A 27,531-nucleotide genomic window follows, 5' to 3' on the forward strand; every position below is an offset into this window, starting at 1 on the left:
ATGAATAATCAATAAGCACATAAAAAGATGCTTAACATCATTAGTAATGAAGGAAATGATAATTAAAACCACAATAAGAAGTCACCCCCCCCCACTAGTTTGGCTGAAATTCAAATGCCTGACAATACCAAATGTTGACAAGGACATGGAGCAACCTGAACTTTCTTACTTTAAAGGTAGGAAAGTAAAATGTTATAAGGGCCGGAGATTTAGCTCAGCGGTTTCGACGGCTGCTGAGCAAGTGCAAGAACCCGAGTTCGATCCCCGGTACCAAAAAAAAAAAAAGAAAGTAAAACGTTATAAATGCTTTAGAAAACACATTGGTAGTTTCCTATAAATCCAACATGTAACTGCTCTAGTAATTTTGCTCCTAGGGATTTACTTGAGAAAAATGAAAACATATGTCTACCAAAAGGCTTACACAAAAATATTCTTGGTACAATTATTAATATGGATCTGGAAAAAAGAGAAAAATGTCTATTAACAGGTGAATGAATAAGCAACTCATGGTTTTAATTATACAATGGAATATTTTCTAATGATAAAAGGAAACTAACTACTGATTCATGCAAGAAAATGGATGATTCTCAAAAACATGCTGAGCCAAAGAAGCCAGACACAAGTCTACATACTGCATGATTTCATTTATGTGATGTTTAAGAAGAGGCAAAACTGTCCTGCACATTATAGCATAACCAAATAGTGGTGTCCCTGAGAATCTGAGAGAACTGGAAAAGACTGATGTTGTGGTTTACATCTAAACGTCCCCCCAAAAGTCCCATGTCCTCTATTCATCAGTGAATTTATCCACTGAGGGGTTCAGTCGCTGAGGAGGAGGAGCCTTGTTGGAGGTGGGTCGCTGAGGATGTGGCCCAGATAGGTGTGTTCTTGTCTCTGGCTCCTGCAATTGTACTTTAAGACATTAATGAAATAAATGTAAATTGAAAAACTGTTCAAATACATTTATCTTCCTCCTCATCCAAACCCCTCAAAATGTTCTTCTAGCATGACAAGTGAGTTGTACTCTTTTTTCAAACACAATTTATTCTCTTAAATAAGTTGTTCCAGGAGTCAGAAAAACAGCCTAGATCATTTTATGTGGCTAGTGTATTCTCGATTCCCAAGCTAGATTAAAAAAGATACAGGAAAATAAAGTACACTGCCACTTCACTTATGAACATAGATGGACAAACAACATAATAACTGGGCCAAATGTAGCAAATACATCATAATCCAGAAAGGGTCACATCAGGATTGCAATGACAGTTCTTCCTCAGAATGGCTAGCCACATAACTCATCACTTTCATACATTCACAGAGAAAAATCAGATGATTATAAAAATTGATGCCTAGGACAAGGGATGTAGTGCAGTGGTGCTGTGCCTGCCTGGCAAGTTCAAGGTCCTGAGTTCAATCCCTGGTGCCAAAAAAACACAAAAAACAAAATGATGCCTAAAAACTATATGATAAAAACAACACTTGCTTGGGGTTTTAAAAGTAATTCTTTGTAAACTAGGAACAAAAGGGTACTTCTTAAACTTTTTATAGATTATGTATTAAAAACTTACACCAAAATATACAGTCAGTGAAGAAGCTTTGATTCATTTCTTTTGATATCAGAAACAAGAGGAGAACACCCACTCTCACCAGTATAATTTCACATAGTAGGAGAGACATAGAAATTAATTGATTATTATCTGGAGGTTATATAATCATCTACTTAGGAAAAGAGTGAAATATCAAATATATAGACCAAAATTACTACTAGCATAATAGAAATCTTTATGTGTGATTTTTAAAATTTGAGGAACTATGTGCATCTATACTTTAAATTTTTGATAAAATAAATATTTTTATTTTTTAAGAAACTATTAAGAGAATTCAGTAAGGTTGCTAAATTAGAGAATGCCAGCAATAAATACTAGAAAATATAATTTAAAATATAAGATAGTATTTACAATATAAAAAAGTGTGCCTAGGCATTAAGAAGATATAAACAAATTTTATAGAGTAAACTCTAGTAAAGTGGGCTGAGGATTTAGGTCAGCGGTGCTGTGTCTGCCTGACAAGCACAAGGTCCTGAGTTCAATCCCCGGTACAAAAAAAAAAGGAAGTATATGGATCAGAAATTACATAACTGGCATGACTTTCATGCCCTTGGGTGAGATGACTTAATACAATGAAAATGTTGATTGTCCTTAAACAATTCAGAGCAATCTCAATTCCTTCTAGAATTTTTTAGGAACTCAATATACTTATCTGACATATTAATGGGGGCTCATTTATCTGGAGTGGGGGCTCAAGATTAGCTAAATTAACTGTGAAAATGAAATAAAGTTCATTAGCACCTGCTAAAAGCCAAAGGAACAAAAAATTGAAGTGTGATATTGTAAGAGCCAGCAAGTAGACTAACAGATCCACATATATGTGAGAACCCAACACATGATAAAAGGGATGCCACAAATTGACATGGACAAGACAGATTTTTTGTGTGTGTGTGGTAGTGGGGATTGAACTCAGGACCTTGCACTTGCAGGTGCAGGACAGATTATTTTAATGAATGGGCTGGGGAAAACTTGCTGGCTGTGTAGAGAAAAACAAAATCAGATTCTGACCTACCTTCATATTCAAAAGGGAAGTCAAATGAATTAAAAAATAATTGTGAAATATCAAATTTTAAAGTCATTACTATATGGTAGTGTATTTATGACCTATGAGAAGGGAATGATTTCCCATAAGAAATTTTGACAGCACAAATCATAAACCATAAAATGGATTAATTTAATTATATTAAAGGCATGGATTTCTGGTCCGTAATGTTCACCATGAACAAAGATTGAAGAAAGATCACAAAATAGGAAAAGTTATTTGCAGTGCCTAGGGCCAACAACAGATATCAAAGAAATCCTGAAAATCAAATTTAAAAGCCCCAATAGAAAAATTCAAGAAAGATACAAGCACGTAATTTATAGAAGAGGTACCCCAAAAGCTTAGTAGGCAAGTAAAAGACACGCAGATTTACGCATCATCAGAGTGTGACAATTACAATGATGAGATGTCACTTTATATTTAAGAGACTGGCAAAAATTAGAGAGCAAATTGACTGCAAGCATTGGAAAGGATGTGGAGGCTGAGCAACCTTCATGTACTATGGTCAGAATGTAAAAATATGACAGCCAGGGGCCAGGGATTTAGCTCAGTGGTTCCGGTGCCTGCCTCGCAAGTGCAAGGTCCCGAGTTCCATCCCTAGTACCAAAAAAAAAAAAAAAAAAAAAAAAAAAAAAAGACAGCCATTATAGGCACAATATAGGTGTTCTTTAGTCAAAGTAAGTACATATGAGCTGTGATTTTACCATGACCCTTGCAAAAAATCCCCAAGAAATCTCAAAAGAGAATCCCAAAAGATCCCAAAAGAGACATGTACAAGTATGTTCCAAAAGGGGGCATATTAAGTGATAGGATTATTAGGAGCACTGGGGAATTAGGAACAACCTGAGGTCCCAGCATTACATAAAAGCACATTTAGCAAGGTGGACTTTAATGCTCAGTGAAGAAAGTAAGAAGCAAAATGAGAAATATTATCAAATAACATTTATGTAAAATAATGCATTCACACAAAACAAAAATAGATGTTCTGGGCCAGGGATTTAACTCAGAGGTTCCGCCACCTGCCTTGCAAGCGCAAGGGCCCAAGTTTGATCCCCAATACAAAAAAAAAAAAAAAAATAGATGTTCTGCATCAATGAATACCAACAAAACAAACACATTAAAAACTTCAAAACTTGTTCCTGTGGCAGTGAGGGGAATAGTGGGACTGGGGAGAAAGAAAACAGGAGAGAGAAAGAAAAAGAAAAAGCAGTAGGCATGAAGATATTTTACATAAACAAATATACACAAAATTTAGACACAACTTACATTCATGAGCATAAGGGAATAATCAGGTGTGGTATAGTCACCAAGTGGATTATTAAGATTATACAAGAACTTTGTGAGTGCTTGTGATATGGTGCTAAATTTTTTAAAAGGTGCAAATTATATCAAAATGTGAATAAGGTCTTTTTTAAGAAAAGAAGATATATAATTGAAGGGATGATGAGAAAGAAAAAAGTGCTACAAATGGTTGTTTTAAGAATGTGAAATTATGGATAATTGCTTTTCTTTTCCTCTCTACTTTGTTATGTTTACATATTTATAATGTTTCTTTTCATGGCCTCTGTTTTATTATTTCTTTGTAATCTATATCTACATTGATTATTTACAAAAAAGTAAAGAAAAAGAACACATTTTTATCTAAATTTAGTGAATAGTAACAATTCACAGGTCTCCAAACTGACTAAGAAGTTGGTCAGCTCTGAGCAGCTTGAATGCCGTAATTCTCAGTTACTACCTCCATGGTAAGGTGTGTCTTACCTCTCCTGGTACTGATGTGAAGGTCACTCAAGTACTTAGAGATTTGTAATTGTGTTATGAGAACCTTAAGATTAGACCTTCAAATAACTGCTTTAAAAGGTTGGATCTGCTGTGTTGACCGCCATGTCTGCAGTCACCCATGAAGTGTCTTCGCTGGGTTCTCAAGGATAGGCCAGTACAGGTGAAGTGAGCCATGTGTTTATATTTCCCTTTCTCCTCTTTTGTTTAAATTTTTACTGTGATATCTTCCCATTTTCACATGGATGATATTATCTCGAGACCTGTTTTGAGAAATTGTGCTGCTGCATCTTTGTTTTCACTCTTCCCTGTCAATAATAAAGTGAAAAAGAACTATTTCCATGGGGAAAGGCTTGTCTAATGTTAAAGGGAAAGTGACCAGAGATGACTTCAGAATAATCAAATGTTCCAGCTTTGTTTAGACCCACAGCCAGGACTGTTTTGTCACTTTCTAGTTTAAATTCCAATGGTTATTTGAAGAGATGTATAAAGCATGCATTATGAATGAAGACAAAACCGTGGAATTTAATTTGCCAAGGGATCCTTTCACAGAAGCTGCATATAGCTCCAGACATCAACTTTGGCTCAGCAAAGAATCTTGAGACGAGAAATAAATCTCAAATATTATCCACAGATGTGTAGTAATCAGAAACCACCCATATAATGGAGGAGGGCTCAATTTTTTTCTTTAGGCTCCTCATTTTTCCTATGCCTTTTTCTATGCTCCTCTCACTGCTCCTATCTCTAAGACACATAATGAAAGGATGTCTCTGGGTCTTATCAGACATCTGTAGTTTTCCTTTCCCTCCATAACTGTCAGAAAAAAGAAAGTAGGTAGTAGTTATCTGCAAAGTATCCTGTATTTCACCTTTATTATCTGTGTGCTACACTATCCTAGATCTAACCCCTTGACAGTAATAAAGAGAAAATCTTTTTAAGGAATTGATCTACCATCGCTACCTATTCTTCATGAGAGGATGTAGTCCTTTCATTTATTACAGAATAATCATTCTTACGCCAAAGTGTAGGATGCAGTGTGCTAAAATATGTTCTGAGCTATTTATCAAAATTGATGGGGAAACATGGAAGAGCTGTGGGCATCCTGCATAGAAGGTGGGCAGGGAAGGACTCAGGCCAGGTTAACTCTTGGCCACACAAATTACCTCATTGACTGTTATGTTTACACAGAGCACTCAGGGAGGAGAGCAAATATATTGCCACCATTTCATTAATTTTTATATAATGTTTTTAACAAGGGAAAATGTTGTTGAGGACAGGGATGATGGAAAGAATTTGAGTTTGAAATTAGATAGGTTTGGATTAGAATCTACCCTACCGTTATCTACTAGTGTATGGTGTTGGGGAAATGACTGAGTCTGTTGCAGTTTACTTATCTCCTCTAACATAGGGGATGGAGGGGAGGAGCAGCAGGTGACCACGCCTACCAGGAATGGTTGTTCTAGCTGAGCACAGTGGCACACCCCTGTTATCCCAGCACTTGGAAAGCTGAGGCAAGATGATTGCTGTGAGTTCAGGGCCAACCTGGGCTTACATAGTGAGTTCAAGGCTACCCTGAACTATATAGTGAGACTCTATCTCATAAAAAAGAAAGAAAGATTGTTCTAAAACTTTAAATAGTCTAGCACAAAATAGGCACAAAGTTGTTGTTCAGTAAATAACTAGTCTTCATTTTTAAACTGTTTTACAGCCCATGTGAATATTGATGACAGTGATTTTGAGCAATATTTTCAAAATACATGTTGCAGACCACTGGGAGTCCTGAGAATTTTATGACACAATATTATGTCTTTTTTACTGTCATTTTTTATAAGTGTGACAGTTAATCATTATTGTCAACTTTGGATTAAGAGAGGCCTAGTAGATTAGCAAAGCACACTTCTAGATATGTCTGGGTAGGTCATGTGAGCAGGACCCAGACTCCTTCCTGTCCGTTGCTCTTCCTCTGTGTTCTTCTTCTCAGCTGTCTTCAAGCAAGCAGCTTTGCTCCATTGTTCCTGCCTTGGAGTCAGCAGACCATGGACTGAAACCTCTGAAACTGTAAGCCAAAATAACCCTTTCCTCTTTTAAGTTGTGTGTTTCAGTACTTCATCTCAGCAACAACAACAAAAATGACTAAATACAACAAGTGTATAATACAATTTTCAAAGGCCACATGAAATATGATATTCTAATAGAATGAATATACAGAAGCAAATAACAGAATTAAGTTACCTTGGATTAGGCCAAATGTTAAAGAGATTTATAAAAACTCTAAACAATGCCATTCTGTTATAATATTTACATTTACAAAATACTATTATTTTTCATAAAATATCATATTTCTATTATGCAATAGTTGGTCTCAGATGTGTGATATTAACAATGATTTAATGGGCCTGGGATTTAGCTCAGCAGCACAGTGCCTTCCTGGCAAGTGCAAGGTTCTGAATTCAATCCCTGGTACCAAAGAAAAAGAAAAATTATTACTGCAACAATGATTTAACATTAAAAGTTTTGTTGTGATCACAAACTTTTGAATGATACTCATTTAAAGCATAGCATTACAGGTAGTAACTGCTGTTCTGGTGATAGTGGAGTGCCTCATATAGATACAGACTAATTCTCCCTAAAAAAAAAAAAGAAAGAAAGAAAGGACTAGATCTGGACCAAAGAGTTTTTAAAAGTTTTAGAGGCCTGAAGAATAATTTTCCTTAGTCTACTTGGCTCAGGGCAACAAGGACTGAAAACTTAAGGGTATTAGATCAAGAAGGAAGGAAATAGATTTAAGGACAACTAACAGGATTGAAATTGAGGGGTAAATCCTGAAAAAGAGAAAGCCACAGGGAAGGAAAGCCCAAAATCTATATACAGATTTGCCTCAAGTCCTTGGTTAACCTCTGAGCACTGCATACCCAGACTAGCTTCAAGGACCCAAAAGAAAAATGGCATTTGGTGAACCAGAAGAGTTGAACAGAATTTTACCTAATGCTCTACATATGGGAGACAGCATTGAAAGTTCAATGTCACCAAGTTAGATGGATTTGATAAACACCTTGGGCTACCATGCCTTAGGAGTAAAACTTACGTCCCCACAGGGATTTGTTCTAGCACTAAGGAAATGCCTAAGTAGCACTCCCTTGAGAAAGTACAAAGCCAAATATCCATAAATTCAAGGTAATCTGTCAGTAATTTAACTTCTGACTGCAAGGAAATTCAGTATTCTTCAAAGAAATGTGAAAGAATCCACGTTGTATGTATTGTATCAATATATTCACAGTATCACTGTACAATAAAAAATTACTTGACAAGTAAAGAAATGACAGTCAAGAGAGCGATTGGTCAATAGAAACAGACCCTCAAACAATGTAGATGTTGGAATTAGAAGACAGATTTAAAATAACTATGACAGAGATATTAAAGATTAATAAAATGGGTGAAATGTGGGGAAATTCAAAAGAGATATGGAAACTATAAAAAGAAACAACTGGAAATTCTAGAATTGGAAAATTGCAACAGTGGAAATTATAATTTCCTTATCTAAGAAATGGGGATAATAATGTTAACTTTATTAGATTATTTTGTGAATCAAACAAGTTAATCTATGTGGAGTTTAGTGCAGTACCTGGTATATAATTCATGCTGAGCAGATGTAATCTGTGATTATTTAGCTTTGTTCTAGAATTGTTAATCATTACTATTAGAAAAGAAAAAGAAATAAAAGGTATAAATATTAGAAAGTGGGAAGTAAAATAATTATTTTTAGATATAATTGTGAATTTCATGTGAAAGAATAATACATTTTACAAAGGTGACTGATTAAAAATTAATATGTGGTGAGCCATTATATATAGTTAGTAACAAGTTAAAAACAGTTAAAATTTAAAGAAATATAATAGGACCACCATGGAACCCAAAATATAATACTTTTAAGAATAAAGTAAAAGAAGAATGCATAGGACCCACGTGAATCGAATTATAATACTATGTGAGACATAAAAAGATTTATGTACAGATTTATTAAAGTAGAGAAACATTTTATTTTTACAAATACTATATCTTTCTAATTGACTAGAATTCAATGAAGTCTCAGTAGATGTCAAAAGAACTTTTTTGGAACTTGACAAGATAATTTTAAAGCCAATTTGATAGACCTAATTTCTGAGAGTAATAAGAAAATTTCTGAGCTAGAAGAGTAATGGTGGAGCACTTGCCCTGACAAATATTTTAGAACCTATAATGCTTGTATCTAAAATGTGTGCCTGCCTGGCATGGTAGTACATGGCTGCAGTCCCAGCACTCAGGAGGCAGAGGCAGGAGGATTGAAGTAAATTCAAGGCCAGCCTGGACTACATAGTGAGCTGAAGGCCAGCATGAACTACATAGCAAGACTCTGCCTATAAATAAATAAACAAATGTGTACCAGCTAAGCCATAATCAGGCAAATGAAACAAAGTAGAAAGTATACAGGCAAGCCTGCAGCCACACAAGAAACCAATACTGAAAGATGATGCCTAAAATCAGTGCAGGAAGAATGGATTACTTAGTTAATGAATGGTATGGAAAAACTTGCTAGCCATTTCTAACCCCAACCTTAGTCCTTACAACATTGTATATTGTAGGTGTGTCAAAGCGGTCAGCGTTCCATGTAAAATTGCAACTATAACTATAAATTGTTAGGATAAAAAAAGGGGAAAATATGGCCTGGGATTTTAGCTCAGTGGTTCTGCTGTCTGCCTTGAAAGCGGAAGGACCTGAGTTCGATGCCCAGTACCAAAAAAAAAAAAAAGGAGGGGGGGAGAATAGTTTCATGCTTTTGGAATAGAGTCCTTCGCAACATAAACTCCAATGTTAGATTCTTCATGTCAAAAAGAGACCACCAACAAGCTTAAAGACAAACTATAAATTGAGAAAAATATTTGCAAGTTACACAAGAGCTGACATTGCTGATTTAAAAATAAGACAATGTCAAACAAGGAGTATCAAACAAACAGAAAAATGGGCAAAGGACTCTGTAGGTTATTCACAAAGACACAAATGGCCTTGAAATATATAAACATTCAGCTCACAAATGCTTGAAGAAATGATAAAGCCACTATCAAATGGTATTTTTCTATATCAAATTGGAAGACATAGAGGATAATAATATATGGTATAAGCAAGAGTTAGGATTACAGGCATTTTCATTGCCAGTTGATAGAAATATAAAGTCCTCAAACCTTGTGCATGGGAGTTTGGTGATAACTATCAAACTGGAGTGATAATAATAATGATAATGCTTATCTTTAATTAACTATAATGGGTTTTACCTCTAGTATTCTATCACTAAGCAGGATATTGGCTATAGTTTTGAATGATAAAATACACACCATAAAATTATATCTAGATTTCTTATAATTAAACCATTTTTACCCTTCTACTAAAACTTTTGTTCATAATTCCTTTAACATCCTGTATTAAATATTCTGTTTACCTTAAGTAGGACATATATAAAATATAAATGAATTGATACACTATCTTTCTTTTTTTCTTTTTTTCTTTTTTTTTTTTTGAGACAGGGCCTCACTATGTACTTCAGGCTAGGCTTGAACTCACTATGTAACTGAGGCTGGCCTCGAACTCACAGCAATCCTCCCACCTCAGCTCCTGAGTGCTGGGATTACAGGCATATGCCACTATCTTTCAATAGAGGGTTCAGATTTTCACATAAATATTGCATGAGATTGGCTTGCTGTCAGTCTATCCATAGGCTCGGTGGTTTGTTACTTGCTGTCTTTTAGAGAAAGTTCTGTTAGAGGCTTGCTTTACTTCTTTGTGCTCTAAAAGAATTAAAGAAGTATAGGAATTACCTATTCTTTGAAGATTTGAATGAACTGTCCATGGAACCCTCTGGGTCTCGAACCTTCACAGGTGAAGACTTAGACAACCTCAGCCCTCTCCTTCAGCATCAGCCCAGTTGGATTTCCCAGTTAGCTTTTAGTTGGGGATGGTATTGTACATTTCCTTGAAAAACATTTACTTCATTCTTGTGTTCCAGTTGATTGGCATAAAATGAAGCCAAGTATAACCTCAGGACACTCCCATTTACATCAGTACTCTGCTTAGATTCCCTGCATGGATCCTGGTTTGGTGTATTTGGCTTTCTTCCTTAGTCCTGGACCAAGTGGATTAATCCAAGTGGATTAAATGCATTGTGCTGCTCCCCTTCCTCCCTGAGAGCTGCCTCTTGTGCTTATTCACTAATTCTGGCATTTCCTAACTTATTAATTTCTAATTTATCTATTTCTGCTTTTTACTCTACTTTCCTAAGATCTATGAATTCTTTTTGAAAAACACACTTTATTTTTTAGTATAGCTTCACAGTACAATCAGTACAATTGTACAATCAGTACAATTCACAGTTCACAGTACAATTGAACTGAAAGTGCAATTTGTTTTTATTACTTGAATTGGATGCTTGAGTCATGTGGGGGATTTTTCTTTTTTATTTAATAAAGTGCTTAACAGAAAATCCCCTTAGAGTCCAATTTTTGGTATATCTCAAAGGTTTTGAACTCATATTTTCATTGCGATTATTTTCTAGATACTCGATCTAGAGTTACAAGTTTTATTTCCTTTTTTCTTCAAAAAAATGGATGATGGAGTAGATTTGGGGTCTGGTTTGGAGGGTTTGGGGTATGTGTTATACTTTTGTTATTAACTCCTAGACTGATTGTCTGGTGGAGATGATAGTACTTTTTCTTCTCTAGGGAACACAATAAGTTTTTGCCGTGGCTTCATTGTGAACATGTACACGAGTACACCGGCACTTTTGAAAGAGCACTGTGTAAGCTCATGTAACCATTACACCTGCCTTGTGAACTGAGTTACTCAGATTTCCTCATGTTCATGTTTGTTTCCTACTTGGTCCCTGAAGAGCAGATTTAAAGTCTTCCATTACAATTTTATTTCTATTTGTTTTCTCCTGCATGTCTGAAGATTCTGTTTTACGTATTTCAAAGACATATTACTTAGTTACCAAAGATTATGACAATTTAATCTTAATTGTGTACCCTTTGTGTTCATAAAAACTCTTACATTGTAAATTACAGAAGATACAACTCCAAACTTGTTTTAAAATAAATGGAATGCTGGGAATTTAGCTCAGTGTTTCCGCTGCCTGTCTCGAAAGCGCAAGGTCCCAAGTTTGATCCCCGGTACCAAAAAACAAACAAACAAACAAAAAAACGCCAAATCAGTCAAAATATTGGGCCGGGGATTTAGCTCAGTGGTTTTGCCACCTGCTGCGCAAGCACAAGGACAGAGTTCAATCCCCGGTACCAAAATAAATAAATAAATAAATAAATAAATAAATAAATAAATAAATAAAATAAAAGGAATGTACTGGTTCTTAGCAAATGAGCTTTAGATGAAGTTTGGTCTAGCAGCTCTGATGATGTCACCAAGAACTTGATTTTTCTCCTGCTTTCTTCTCTGTCTTTTTGGGTATCTTATATTCTTTTGGGAAACATCTCAAAGCTAAAAGGATGTCATTTTGGCCCCAAGACAAATTCTTCAAGGGGCAGTTAGGATAACATTGGGGGAAAAACAACTAACAAATGTCCATTCACTATCTTCATAATTTAACTGCCTCATTTAATGGCTGTTCTTGCCTTGAAATCTTCTTTAATATTCATATCTTTATTTTAGTCATATTTTATTTTATTCACGTTATTGTTTTTATTTTATTTTTATTCATTCTTTTTAATTTTATCATTCCACTTGGCATATCTTTACCCATCCTATATCATATATACATATGGGGGAAGTACTGAGGATTGAATTCAGGGCCTTTGCACTGAGCTACATTCCCCAGCTCTTTTTTATTTTTTTATTTTGAGATGCTAAGATAAGGACTTCTATCTTCTGCTAAGATAAGGACTTGCTAAGTTACCCAGGGGGCCCAGGCAAAAAGACTCTGTCTCTAAATATAAATAAATCAATAAATAGGGTGGGGGATGTAAGTCAATGCTCCCTGGGTTCAATCACCAGACAGAGAGAAAGAGAGAATGAATCTGCCTCTGCTGATGAATACTTACACTATGACACTATGCCCGCATTAATTCTTTTCAGCCTTGCCCCACATGAAATTTGAATATTTTTGTGTGACATCAGTAGTCACTGTTGATATTTTACTCTTGCTACATGTCAAATGCTCATGTTAGTGGCCCTGCTTCCTCTTAAATCCCCACCTCTATGTGCAGATAATTCCCAGTCACTGTTGTGGCCGTCCCTGCCCTGTCTGTGGGACCATGTGTATCTGCACTCTGCCTGCCACAAAAAAAATTATATTTATTGCAGTTGTACTTCTATTTCTAACATCCTTACTCTTTGAAGGCTCTTTTCTCACTTCCTGAAAGTCAAATTCTGCTACTCTTGCCTGCACTCAGGTACTGAAAGGGAGATTTCCACCTCCAGTGCTGTCACAGAGGCTGGCGGATCCTACCCATGTCCCACAGGCTGTTACTGCAAACCCTGTGACACTAGCTAACACACTTCATCTCTGGCCAGAAAGGGACTGGGCTGCACACGGGAGAGAAGTTTTGAAGCGGCTTCATCCCATGACCTGGGAAGTTGTGGCTCGGTTAACTCTGAGCACGTTCTTCACTTTCTTCAAACGGTAACAGTGGCATGGAGCCCACCGCAGGAACTAGCTCCATGATCTTTCCATCTTTGGCTTCCTTCTTTTCTTACATCCCCACACCACTGCCAGTATTTCCTGGGATCACCTCTCAAATTACTCTGTTTAGCCCTGGAATTCTTTTTTTTTTTTTTTTTTTTTTTTAAGAGTAAGAAAAACTTATTGAGAGAAAAATAGCTTCTGTCTAAGTGAGACTGAAGAGGAACCAGAAAGTGGGTTGCCTGCCCACTCCACGTCTCAAAAGCATTTTTGTTTTTCCATTTAGTTTATTGGTACATTTTAGGTATACAGTAGAGTTACAGCCCTCATTGGGATCTTGTACCTTTACATGATGTATCTCGGTTCTTATTTTTCCCCTTTCCCCTGCCCTCCCTTCACCCCCTCCACCCTTCCCTGTTTACAAAGATTCTGTTTCCATGTTTTTCCTTTTCTCATATTTTTTCTTTACCCTTCTTTCCTCTCCCCTTCCCCTCCCACTTCCCCTATTCCAGTATATGTTTTCCTCCTATTTCACAATATCAATTAGGCATTTTGATTCTTATTTACACTTTTAGTTTTTCACACTAGAGGAACTATTCGGTATTTACATGTGTGTCCTATTTATTTCACTTAAGACTATGGCCTCAATGTCCATCCACTTAGATATAAATGTCTCTAGTTTCTCATTCTTTATGGCTGAGTAGTACTCCATTTTATTTAAAAACCACATCTTCTTTATCCAGTCTCCACTTGATGGGCACTTGGGCTGTTTCCAAGTTTTAGCTATTACAAACTGTGTGGCTATAAATACGGGTGTGCATATATCACTGTGGTATGATTCTTTTAATTACCCAGTAGAGGAATAGCTGGGTCAAATGGGAATTCCAATCCTAGTTGTTTGAAGTATCTCCATATTGATTTCCACAGTGGTTGCACCAGTCTACACTCCCACCAGCAGTACAGCAGGTTTCCTCTTTCCCCACAACCCTGCCAGCATTTGTTATTGGTTGATTTCTTGATAGCAGCCATTCTTTCTGGGCTGAGGTGGAATCTCAGTGTTGTTTTCATCTGCATCTCTCGAATACCCAGTGATGTTGAACATTTTTTCATATGTTCATTTGCTGCTTTTACTTGTTTGTCTGAGAAGTGTCTGTTCATTTCAGATGTCCATTTTTGAATTGTGTCTTTATATTTGGGGGGTCTGATTTTTTTGAGTTCTTTATATATTCTAGATAGTAGACCTTTGTCTGAGGAACAGCTGGTAAAATTTTTTCCCACATTGTAAGTTGTCTCTTAGCTCTGTTGGTGGTTTCTCTTGCAGTGCAGAAGCTTTTTTTTTTTTTTTTTTTTTTTTTTTTGGTACCAGGGATCGAACTTGGGACCTTGTGCTTACGTGGCAGGTGCTAGAACCTCTGAGCTAAATCCCTGGCCCAGAACCTTTGTAATAAGAAGAGATCCCAGTTGTTGATTCTTTGTGCTAGTTCTCATGCTACTCAGGATTTGTTCATAAAGTCCTTTCCTATGCCAATGTCTTCGAGAGTTCTACCTAACTTGTCTTCCAGCAATTTTAGTGTTTCTGTTTTAATATTTAGATCTTTAAACCACTTCAATTTTAGTTTAATGCAAGATGAAAGATAGGGGTCTAGTTTTAATCTTTAGCAAGTTGAAATCCAGTTTTTCCAACGCCATTTATTAAAGAGGATATCTTTCCTCCAGTGAGGATGGTTGGCTCCTTTGTCAAAGATGAGGTGGCTGAGTATGTCTGGAATTGTTTCTGCATCTTCTAATCTATTTCACTGATCCTCAGGTCTGTTTAATTGCCAGTACCATGCTGTTTTTATCACAGTAGCTTTGTAGTACGGTTTCAAGTTGGGAATTGTGATACCCCCCTGCCATGACTCTTGCCTAGAATTGCTTTTGCTATTCTAGGTCTCTTCTAGTTCCAGATGAACTTTTAGATTTTTTTCTCTAGTTCTGTGAAATATGCTGTTGGGATTTCAATCTGTATTGCATTGAATCTGTATAGCAGTTTTGGAAGTATGGCCATTTTCACTATATAGGTTCTTCCTACCCAGGAACAGGGGATGTCTTTCCATTTTCTTATATCCTCTTCAAACTCTTTTTTCAGAGTGTTGTAGTTCTCAATGTAGAGGTCTTTTGCTTCCTTTGTTAGAGTGATTCCTAGATATTTCTCTTTTTTTGGATGCTATTGTAAAAGGGATTGTTTCCCTAATTTCTCTTTCAGTGAGGCTGTTATTTGTGTACGAGAAGGCTATTGATTTTTGAGTGTTGACCTTGTATCCAGCTACTCTACTGAATCTGTCAATTAAGTCTAGAAGTCTTTTGGCCAAGTATTTTGGGGCCTTCTATGTAAAGAATCATATCATCAGCAAATAATGACAGTTTCTTCCTTTCCTATCTTTATTTCTTTTATTTCTTTCTCTTGTCTAATCGCTGTGGCTAATGTTTCCAAAACTATATTGAACAGGAGTGGTAATAGTGGATATCCTTGTCTTCTTCCTGATTTTAGTGTGAAAGTTTTCAGTTTTTGACCATTTGGTATGATATTGGCTGTTGGTTTTTCATAGGTAGCCTTTATCAAGTTAAGATAAATACCAAATATTCCAATTTTCTATAGGGTTTTTTTCATGAATGGGTGTTGAATTTTATCGAATGCTTTTTGTGGATCTATTGAGATGATCATATGGTTTTTGTCCTTGACTCTGTTAATATAGTGTATTACATTTATTGAATTACATATTTTGAACCATCCTTGCATCCCTAGGATAAATCCGACTTGGTCAGGGTGTATGATCTTCTTGATGACCCTCTGAATTCTGTTTGCCAGTATCTTATTGAGGATTTTTGCATCTATGTTCGTTAGGGAGATTGGCCTGTAGTTCTCTTTTTTGATTGGGTCTTTCCCTGGTTTTGGAATCAAAGTAATACTTGCTTCCAGGAATGAATTTGGGAGTATTGCTTCACTTTCAATTTCATTGAAAAGTTTAAAGAGTAGTGGCAATAGCTCTTCTCTAAATATTTTGTAGAATTCAGCAGTGAAGCCATCAGGACCTGAGCTTTTCTTTGTTGGTAGATTTTTAATTACGTTTTCAATTTCACTGGTGGTCATTGGGGTGTTTAGAATTTTTATATCTTCTTCAGTCAACTTTGGTAATTCATACGTATCTAGGAATCCGTCCATTTCTTCTGTGTTTTCCATTTTATTAGAGTACAGGTTCTTGAAGTAGGTATTGATGATCCTTGATTTCTGTTGGATCTATTGTGACTTCACCTTTTTTGTTCCTAATTGCATGTATTTGAGCCTTTTCTTTCCTTTTTTTGATAAGGATGGATAAGGGTTTATTGATTTTATTTATTCTTTTGTTTGTTTGTTTTTTGGTACTGGGGATCGAACTCGGGTCTTTGCGCTTGTGAGGCAGGCAGAGGAAGCACTGAGCTAAATCCTTGGCCTGATTTTATTTATTCTTTCCAAAAACCAATTCTTCAATTCATTGATTTTTTGTATCATTTTCTCAGTCTCCATTGCATTGATTTCTGCTCTTATCTTTATAATTTCCTCCCTTGCATGAGCTTTGGGTTTGTCTTGCTCTTCTTTTCCTAGATGCTTAAGATTCAGCATCACGTTGTTTATTTGAGCTTGCTCTGTTTTCCTAGTGTAGGCATTCACTGCTATGAACTTCCCTCATAGAATTGCTTTCATTGTGTCCAATAGATTCCTGTATGTTGTATTGGCATTATCATTTATTTGTAAAAACTGTCCAATTTCTTCTTTAATTTGCTCTGTGACCCATTGTTTGTTCAGGAGAGTGTTATTCAATTTCCAAGTGTTTATGAAGTTCTTGCAGTTTCTTATGCTATTGGTCTCAAGTTTAATTGCACTATGGTCTGATAATACAGATAGGATAACTCCAATTCCTTTGCATTTATTTAAACATGTTCTAGGGAGGTTAGCAGGTCACCATAGTACTGCTCCCAGTGCAGAGGAGGTGAGCCACATGGGTGCTAGCAGCACTCCCCACACGTCAAAATGAGAAGACATGTAAACAAGCCTCAAAAACAGACTTCCAGATCACCTACACCAACCGCAAAGGGAAATGAGATGGAAAAATCTGATACTCAATCACTTGGACTCCCTGAATTGCTAACAAAAGAGGATCTAGAAAAAATGAATAATGTAACAGCAGAGATTGTGCCCATTGTGCAAGACAGAATTAATAAATCTAGAGAGGGCAGAGATAAAAAAATGGAGGAGCTGAGGAACATGATGGAATCCCAACATAGGAAACAAATGGAATCCATAAAACAGATACAAACAGATTTCCAGGAGATTAAAAACTCCATCAAAAGTCTGCGCAGCAGAATGAGCCAGTGTGAGGACAGAATTTCAGATATAGAAGATAAGATTGCAATTAGTGACAAGGAAAAGAAAAATTTCTTTAAAATTGTAAGGAATCATGAGAAATCAATCCAGCAGCTGCTAGACAATGCAAAGAAGAATACCGTGAGACTGATCAGAGTCAATGAAGAAACAGGAGACAGTGCAGATGACATAAAAAAATCTCTTCACAGAAGTGATGGCAGAAAACTTCCCAAGCAGGGGAAAAGAACTTGACATACAGATAAGTGAGGCATATAGGACTCCAGCTAGCCTTGATTCAAAAAAAATCTACACATAGGCATATAATAGTTAGGATTCCAGAAATCCAATAGAAGAACAAAATTCTACAAGCAGTTAGAGAAAAGAAACAAATCACATACAAAGGAAAGCCCATCCGAATCACAGCAGACTTCTCAATGCAAACCCTCAAGGCAAGAAGAGCTTGGAGTGATGTATTTCAAGCCCTAAAGGAAAACAGCCTCCAACCAAGATTGATGGACCCTGCAAAACTATCTTTCAAAATTGATGGAGAAATAAGATACTTTCATGACAAACAGCACTTTAGGAACTTCATGAATATCAAACCAGCACTCCAAAAAATTTTAGACAATGTCTTAGGAAAAGACAATGATGATCACAACCTAAGGAAGCCCAGCAGAATGAATCCATCAGGCATGACAAGAAATTAAATGCAAAGGGGGAGAATCCAAAAAAAAGAAAAAGTCATGACAATGATAAGTCAATACATATCTGTTATAACCATCAATGTTAATGGTCTCAATTCACCAATCAAAAGAAATAGACTGTCAGAATGGGTGAAGAAGCAAGATCCAACAATATGCTGCATACAAGAAACACACTTAATTCAAAAAGAAACTCATAGACTGAAAATTAAATGGTGGAAAACAATACTCCATGTGACAGGAACCTGAAAAAAAGCAGGAGCAGCTATCCTCTTTGCAGATAAATTGGATTTCAAACCAAAATCTGAAACACTGCTGGTCCCAAGAACTTCAGATAAGGGATAGTCAACTTGTATGTACAAATCTATTGTGAACATGTGTTTTCATTCCTCTTAAGTAAAAACTTAAGAACAGAACTGTTGGTTCTTAACAGTAATACAAGTAATTTCTATATTGTTTTCCAAAATGGTTTTATTATTTTACATTCACATTAGCAATATTAGAAAGTTCTAACTGGTTCACACCTAAGCCGACATCTGTTCTTTTAAAACTTTTAACTTCATCTCCCTAATGAGTATATAATTCAATCTTGTTATTGTACTGATTAGTATTTTCCTGATTCTAGAGCTGCACGCCTTTCCTTGTGCTCTACTGGCTATTTATCGTCTTCTTGTGTCTACCTTTTAATTTGGTTGTCTATTGATGAGCTGTAAGAGTTCTTTATATATTCTGACCTTAGGTTATATGTATTATAAATATGGTCTGCTTCAGGACTACTTTTCATTTTCTCAATGATGTCATTTAAAGTTCTAAATTTTGATGAAATCTCATTTATCAATTTTTTTCTTTTATACATCATTTTTTTGTATCCTAGGAAATTCTTGCCTACAATAAATTCATGAACATTTTCCCTTATAATTTCTTCCTAACGTTTTATAGTTTTAGTCTTTCATATTTAGGTTCATAGATCCTTTCAAGTTATCTTTATGTATGGAAATGAAGGGTTGAGGTTAATTTTTTACATACAGATAACAGGTGTTCTAGTACCATTTGCTGAAAACACTATCTTTTCCTCTACTCTTGTGTTGAATTTATCTCTGTTCATTAGTGAGATTGGCCTATAGTTCTCCTTTTCAGCTGGGTCTTTCTCTGCTTTGGGGATCAAGGTGATGCTTGCTTCCAGGAATGAATTTGGGAGTATTGCTTCCCTTTCAATTTCATTGAAGAGTTTAAACAGTAGTGACCGCAGTTCCTCTCTAAATGTCTTGTAGAATTCAGCAATGGAGTCATCAGGACCTGGGCTTTTCTTAGTTGGTAAGTTTTTAATTACGTTTTTCAATTCCATTGATTGATACTGGGTTGTTTAGAATTTTTAGGTCTTCTTCATTGAACTTTGGTAATTCATACGTATCTAGGAATCTGTTTCTTCTATGTTTTCCACTTTATTGGCGTATAGCTTCTTGAAGTAGGTATTGATGATCCTCTGGATTTCTGCTGGGTCTGTTGTAATTTCACCCTTTTCATTCCTGATTGCATGGATTTGGGCCTTTTCTTTCCTTTTTCTGACAAGGTTGGCTAAAGGTTTGTCAATTTTGTTGATTCTTTCGAAGAACCAACTCTTGGCTTCATTGATTTTTTGTATCGTTCTCTTAGTCTCCATTGCATTGATTTCTCCTCTGATCTTTATAATTTCCTCCCTTGTATGAGCTCTGGGGTTATCCTGCTCTTCTTTTTCTAGAAGCTTGAGGTTCAGCATCAGGTTGTTTAATTGGGCTCGTTCTGTTTTCCTAATATGTGTATTCACTGCTATGAATTTTCCACATAAGACTGCTTTCATTGTGCCCTTTAGATTCCAATATGTTGTATTGTCATTGTCATTTAATTGTAGGAACTGTCTGATTTCTTCTTTAATTTCCTCTGTGACCCACTGATTATTCAGAAGTGTGTTGTTCAATTTCTATGTGTTTTTGAAATTCTTGCAGTTTCTTTTGCGATTGATCTCCATTTTCATCACACTACGGTCTGATAATATACAGGGGATAACTTCAATTCCTTTGCACTTACTTAAACGTGTTCTATGAGTGAGTATGTGGTCTATTTTGGAGAACGACCGTGTGCAGCTGAAAAGAATGTGTATTCTGATTTTGTAGGTGCAACACTCTGTAAACATCTGTTAAGTTCATTTGTTCAAGAGTTCAATTGAGTTCTAGTATTTCATTACTTATTTTTTGTCTAGTTGATCTGTCTATTTGTGACAGTGGGGTATTGAGGTCCTCCACTACTATTGTATTAGTGCATATGTGACTTTTCATCTCCATTAGTATTTGTTTTATATAGTTGGGCACACTAGTGTTTGGTACTTACATATTTATGGTTGTCATCTCTTCCTCTTGGATTGTTCCCTTTACAAGGATGTAGTGTCCTTCTTTGTCTCTCTTAATCAGTGTTGGTTTGAAATCTACTTGATCTGGAAATAGGATAGCTACTCCTGCTTTTTTTCGGGTTCCTGTCACATGGAGTATTGTTTTCCACCCTTTAACTTTCACACTATGAGGTTTTTTTGGAATTAAGTGTTTCTTGTGTACAGCATATTGTTGGATTTGGCTTCTTGGCCCATTCTGCCAGTCTATTTCTTTTGATTGGTGATTTGAGACCATTAACATTGATGGTTATAACAGATTGACTTATCATTCTCATGACTTTTTCTTTTTGTTGGATTCTCCCCCTTTACATTTAATTTCTTGTCATGCCCGATGGGTTCATTCTGCTGGGCTTCCTGGGGTTGTGATCCTCATTGTCTTTTCCTAGGATATTGTCCAAAATTTTTTGGAGTGCTGGTTTGGTATTCATGAAGTTCCTAAGGTGCTCTTTTTCATGAAAGTATCTTATTTCTCCATGAATTTTGAAAGATAGTTTTGCAAGTACATCAATCTTGGTTGGAGGCTGTTTTCCTTTAGGGCTTGGAATACATCACTCCAAGCTCTTCTTGCCTTGAGGGTTTGCATTGAGAAGTCTGCTGTGATTCTGATGGGCTTTCCTTTGTATGTGATTTGTTTCTTTTCTCTAACTGCTTGTAGAATTTTGTTCTTCTGTTGGGTTTCTGGAATCTTAACTATTATATGCCTATGTGTAGATTTTTTTTGAATCAAGGCTAGATGGAGTCCTATATGCCTCACTTACCTGTATGTCAAGTTCTTTTCCCCTGCTTGGGAAGTTTTCTGCCATTACTTCTGTGAAGAGTTTTTTTATGTCATGTGCACTCTCTCCTGTTTCTTCATTGACTCCAATCAGTCTTACGTTATTCTTCTTTGCATAGTCTAGCAGCTGCAGCTGGATTGATTTCTCATGTTCCCTTACAATTTTGAAGCAATTTTTCTTTTCCTTGTCACTAAATGCAATCTTATCTTCTATATCTGCAATTCTGTCCTCACATTGGGTCATTCTGCTGTGTAGACTTTCAATGAAGTTTTTGATCTCCTGGAAATCTGTTTGCATATGTTTTATGGATTCTATTTGTTTCTTATGTTGGGATTCCATCATGTTCCCCAGCTCTTCTCTAGATTTATTAATCATGTCTGGCACTATGAGCACAATCTCTGCTGTTATCTGAGAAATTATTTCTGATTTCATTTTTTTCCAGATCCTCTTTTGTTGCCAGTTCAGGGAGTCCAGGTGGTTCAGTATCAAAGTGTTCCTTCTCATTTCCCTTTGGGGTTGCTGTAGGTGATCTGGAAGTTTGGTTTTGAGACTTGTTTACATGTGTTCTCATTTTTGATGGCAAGGGCAGGGATGCTCTTGGCACCCGAGCAGGTCACTCTCTCTGAGCTGGGAGCGGTGGAACAGCCACCTGGAAGCCCCTTCCTCTGGGCCGGGAGCCATTATCTCTTCAAATATTGTTTTTGCACCACTTTCTTTCTCTTCTCTTTCCAAGATCCTGATTAGACACTGGACCTTCCCATCTCATCCTCTATATCATTTTATCCCTCTCTCTTCTCCATTTCTTAATCTCTCTGTGCTTTGCTGTCTGAAAGTTCTATACTTACCTTTTAGCTTGCTTACTCTCATTAGCTGTGTTTAATTGCTTTACAACTGAGTTTTTTAGATCAATTTTTTTGTTTTAAAGTTCTGTTTCTTTTTCAAATCTGTTCAGTCATTGTCTATAATCTTATTCTTTACCATTTTTCTTTATTTATTATTTTCTTTAACCATATTAACTATTCTTATTTTATATTCCCTATCTAGTCATTTTAACAATTGAAGTTTCTGGGAGTTTGAGTCTCCTTTCTTTCTGTGGGTGCTCACTCTTGATATGGGTATTTTCTTGTGTCTTTTCCTAAGTATGTATAGTTTTCAGAATGTTATATGTGTGGTTATTTGAGGTCAAGATTGAAGGTGGGTTTTCCCAGAGAGGAGAGAGGTGATTTGCTTCTGCTGAGCACCAGGGAGGACAGCCAGCCTGGAGCCTCTTTAAATTAGCCTAAGCTACATTAAATTAGTGAGCTACATTAGCCTCAGAGTGAATTTGTGCTTCAAATCTGCATGGAGAGCAGTTTGTGCTCATGTGTTCCCACAGAGAAACACCACCCAATAACAGAATTTTGCTCCCATTTTGGGGGATGAAAGAAAGTTGGTTGGATTTCTAGATCACTCTTACTGACACTGTCACCCTCTAAAGCAGAGTTTCTCAACCTTGTCATCATTAACACTTGGGACCCATGAATCTTTATTGTGGGCTGTCCTAGGCATTGCAGGGCATTGAGTAGCATCCTTGGTCTCTATCCACTAGATACCAGCAGCATCTCTCCTGCCATGACAATGAAGAATGTGTCTGTGACTGTTAGGGTGGCATCAACTTAATTGGCTTAGAGATCCACAGGGAGAATTGGTGCAGCAGACTTCTGGGTGTTTCTGGATGATTCATGGAGGCATATCTTTGAGTACTCTACATCATCTCTGGTCCATTTTCTGGCTAGCACTGTCCCCTTGTTCTGTTTCCCAGCCACTGTGAACTTAGCCTTATAAAAAATAACTTTAAAATTACTAAAATTGCATTTCCATTTATTTCCCTTTACTCTTCTGTTCTGTATCACTGAAATCAGTGGAGTTCCAGAGCCAGCTCATACTTGCTTGAGATCTGATTGTGTACACTTCTCAACTCCACATTCAAGGAAGCCACACTGGTGGACTGAAATAGGCCACATTGTGGGTACTTATACCATGGAAATCTGCAAATGCAACAGATACATTACCTTGTTTCTTCGGGAGCTGGCTGGCCATTGTTTACGTCCACATCACTGCCAGAAATAGACAAAACACAGGTTGTAAGAAAGATAGGACTTGCTTACTTAGTTCTTTTAATTACTCTGTTGTTCATGTCTCACAGCTTTTTCTTCTGTTGTAGACTTGTGTCTACAGAAATTCATATGTTGAAGTCTTAACCCCAGTACCTTCAAATATGACTGTATGTGGAGACAAGGTCTTTAAAGAGGGAATTAAATTCAAATGAGATCATTAGTTTGGGCCCTAATCCAATACAACAAATGTCCTCATAAGAAAAAGAGATTGAGACACAGGCACATGTGTCCAGGTGACCATATGAAGACAAAGGGAGAATGGCCATGTACAAGTCAAAAGCTATTTCAGAAGAACCAACCCTGAAGTTACTTGATCTTAGACTTCCAGTTTCTAGAAACATAAGAGAAAAAATAATTCTGTTCTTTAAGCCACCTAGCCTGTGTAGTTTGTTATGGCAGCCCTAGCAAACTAACACATCTTTCTTTGATTTTTTTTGTATATTCTTAGACTATTGTCATACCCAATATATAAATCTAGGGTAATTATTCCCTGTGATTAGAACAGACAGCCAATGGGGCCAAAATTATGGGTCCAGTCCCAAGACATGCAGAGAAAAAAAAAATCTCCATCACTGAAAAATGCCCCTTAACCCAATCAACCACCAGGCAACAGCATCTGCCTAACCACAGAGTCAGTCAAAAAGAAAGTCTGATAGCCCATCAATATGTCCTAAAAAGGAACCCTTCAACTTCCAGCCCTAACACTTCCTGGCTGGAGTCTAAAATGCCACTTCTCTTTTCTCCTGCGTTTGTGGCTTCCCTCCTAAAACCAGCTGGATGCACCATTGAAGATGAGACACCAGTCTATCCCAATTGTAAGGAAGAGATTTTCTCAAAACCCTTATTTCCCGTGAGAAACTTTAAACCCTTAATGTTTGTGCTCCTTTAAAATGTATTTGAATAAATCCTCCCATTACTCAGCTAAATAAGAAACCTAGACAGGGACTCACTGCATGAATGGCAGACAGACTACTGCAGGAAAATTAGATGTGGAGTTTCCTAACAGTGAGATACATTGTCCAGTGGGTCTTGTTTCCATCTGACTTTCTTTCACTGCTGTAATTTTCCTTTCTTTTATTTTTCCCTTTCTTTATTCTTGTTTTCCTGTCAATAATTCACAGAACACAAAGGGGGGCTCACATACTGTCCTTGATTTGCTGTATACATCACTTGAAGTGTTGCATTTTAGGACCCAATTTTTAAAAATCATTTACACTTCAGAGTAGAAAAATAGCAACATTACCAGAAGATTCAATTAAATTACCCCAGGTTAATGTGCTCACTGTCAGCGATGAATAACCACAAGTGTATAACCAATGAATAGACTATCAAGCTCTATTTCTTCCACAGATCTATAGTCTATTTTGTTAACATATTAAAATATATTTTCTAATGGAAAAAAACTGAAACGCCCTTTTGTTTACTCCTTTTTATAGCAAGTTAGTGCCTATCATTCCCGGGACAATGGTTTTCTTAAAACTACAATAGCTTTTATCTCTTCAAGCCCCAAAGAACACTGGGAAAATCTCTCACTTGGGTTAACTTTGCTGAATATATTTAACCAGTAAATTATTTGCCTTCCCAACTGGAAGAGCCAATATACATTTATGTTCTAGGAATGGTTTGTTTTACTAACTTTATGAGTGAAGACCTCAATAGTAGCAAAGCCAAGGGACATTTAATTAAGTTATATTTGCTTTTTCATGATCTTTAGCTCAAGCTTATAAATCAAGAATCAATGAGTACTTAATTTCCTCTTATAGCATTAAAAGTAATTGCTTCATAAATTCACTTTAGTAATCCAAATATTTGCACACAGTACAGCACAAAGAGAAGTTGTTTCACTGATGAGATCTTAACTTTTATTTTATTAGGATAAAAATAGAGCTTGCTCATTTTATAGCTTATGATTTTCCTGGCTGCCTCAAATTCCTTTTTGAAGCAGACAGGGTATAAATTTAAAATAAATACAATTATGACTTTGCTTGAGGAAAAATAATCCAGCGTACTTACCTAAAATATAAGAAGAAATCATAGTTGTAGATATATTTCTACTTAGTAGATTATAACCATAATGATTACATTTCCCCCCCAAAAATTGTATGTGCTCAAAAAAAAAACCAAAAACAAATATTTTCAAGATTGGTTTATCCTTTATTTTCCCTGTAAAGTCTTGAAAAAATTGTTGTCTGTGCCCCTAAATTTATTATTGTCAAATTGGCTCTGGCCCAGAAGTTGGAAGCATTTTGTATTTTTTAACTGCTCTGTTCACAATATTTCCCTAAATTTAGATACCATATTAAGATTTACAAGACTTATTTACCATCTCTGAGTCTGTTAAGTCTCCATGAACCAGAGGCCCTTTTCCTCATGGTACAGATGAGAACTAAAGTGAGAAAGGGTCCCAGCCCAGGGTCCTAGCATATGGCTGGAGGGAAGGAACCCAAGCCTGCTGGTGGCAAGCCCAGAACCATGGCTACCCTAGAGCTGCCAGTCTGCTTGGTTTCATTCTGCACGTGTGCTATAGCACCCATTGTCTGTCAGGTACATCAGATGTACTGTACTACAGAAATGGAGTATGCAAGAAAACCACTGCTCTTGCTGGCAGGAAACTTATAGTCTAGCTGTCGTCTAGGATGAACCTAGAAGACACTAAGTGGAAGAAACATATCACAGAGACCACATGCTGCATGGTTTTGTTTATATGAAATGTCTGGAATAAGCAACTTTAGAGAAATAGAAAGTAAATTCATGGTTGCCAAAGGCTGAGGGGAGGGAGGATGAGGATTTCTGGCCGGGGGGCGGGGGGGCAGTTAAAATTGATTCTTGTGGTAGATGTACACCTTGGTTAACATGCTAACAAATAGTGCATTGGAATCACTTGACATTTTAAATGGACAAATCGTATGGGGTGTGAGTTATATATCAATAAGGCTGCTTTTTAAAAACAGACACAGCTATTTGAGGAGCCACCGATGAGAAGGTAGACACTGAGCACCCTGATCTCCAAGGTCTCTAGTGCACTGGCTGCCTCCACCCACACTCCCAAAGGCAGGCTCTGTCTTGGCCCAGGGGAACCTTGCAAAGCCACAAAGTTGTCCCTTCTCCCTGCCCTGCCATTCTCAGCATCCCTGCTCTAGACTGATTAGAATGAGAGGCCACACATGTGTCAGTTAAGCACACCTGTCCCTTTAGTGTCCTTTCATCCACACGACAGGTTTTTAAAGCACGAGTGGCAGCAATCCCAGGGGAAGGGCATATGGCCACAGGCCCACAGAAGGGCGCCCCCACTCTAACAGTCGCCTCCTGTCCTCTGGGATCCTGTAACTGCTGACTTAATCCCAAAGCTTTGGCCAGAACCCAGCTCCACAAAGTTTCTGGAGGTCTCCTATAAGCAAGGCCAGAGCCACACGATACACTAAGCTGACCCATAGTTTAAATGACTTCATTCCAGGAAATTATCAGGAGAAAGATCGCCACTGCAACTTGTCTTTCCACTGTGAGCCACACTGTATGCCTCCCTATCATTGTACACTCTGTCAGCAACCCTGCCTTCTACACCTTCACCTCGTGAAACCCTATACAGTACATATCTTTGTAGGTGCCACTGAGGGCCACATCCTCCACAAACTGGTCAATAATTCCCTTCTGTGTTCTCTTAAAGCTGAGGGGCAATGATGTTGGGATATGAGCATAGGTCTCTAGCTGATCAGCCCCCACTCCCCAAGTCTAAGAGGCATGCTCATCTTCCTCTGTCCTCAGCCCTGGGCCCTGGGCCCACAGACTCACCATCCCATTGGAATTGTTCAACTTGAATTGAGATCAGTCATTTAACCAGCAGAGACTTGGATGGGGACCATATAGGCAGAAACATTGGAGTTACTTCCAAAAGCCTGAAAAGAAAAACAAATGGGTTTTTTTGGTGATATCAAATGAAACAAAGGAAGGAAGGAACTGCCGGAGGTCACAGACAACCATCAGTGTGGAAGATTTCCATTGGAGCAAGCTGGA

The 27,531-nt window shown here is 37.0% G+C and overlaps 1 long non-coding RNA gene across 1 annotated transcript in view; it reads right to left on the minus strand.

Moving 5' to 3' along the window:
* LOC110347808 (uncharacterized) overlaps nt 1–27,531 on the minus strand; it is a 135,167-nt gene that overhangs the window by 11,140 nt on the left and 96,496 nt on the right. The window contains exons 2-3 of the long non-coding RNA XR_002392651.2: nt 27,310–27,413; nt 23,416–23,460 (exon numbers count right to left, since the gene is read on the minus strand). This is a non-coding gene — a long non-coding RNA (uncharacterized LOC110347808). The remainder of the gene's footprint in view (nt 1–23,415; nt 23,461–27,309; nt 27,414–27,531) is intronic.

Source organism: Heterocephalus glaber, unplaced genomic scaffold (genome assembly GCF_053883595.1).
Source record: "Heterocephalus glaber isolate CG9 unplaced genomic scaffold, H.glaber_assembly_v1.0 deba00001497, whole genome shotgun sequence".
NCBI lineage: Eukaryota > Metazoa > Chordata > Mammalia > Rodentia > Bathyergidae > Heterocephalus > Heterocephalus glaber.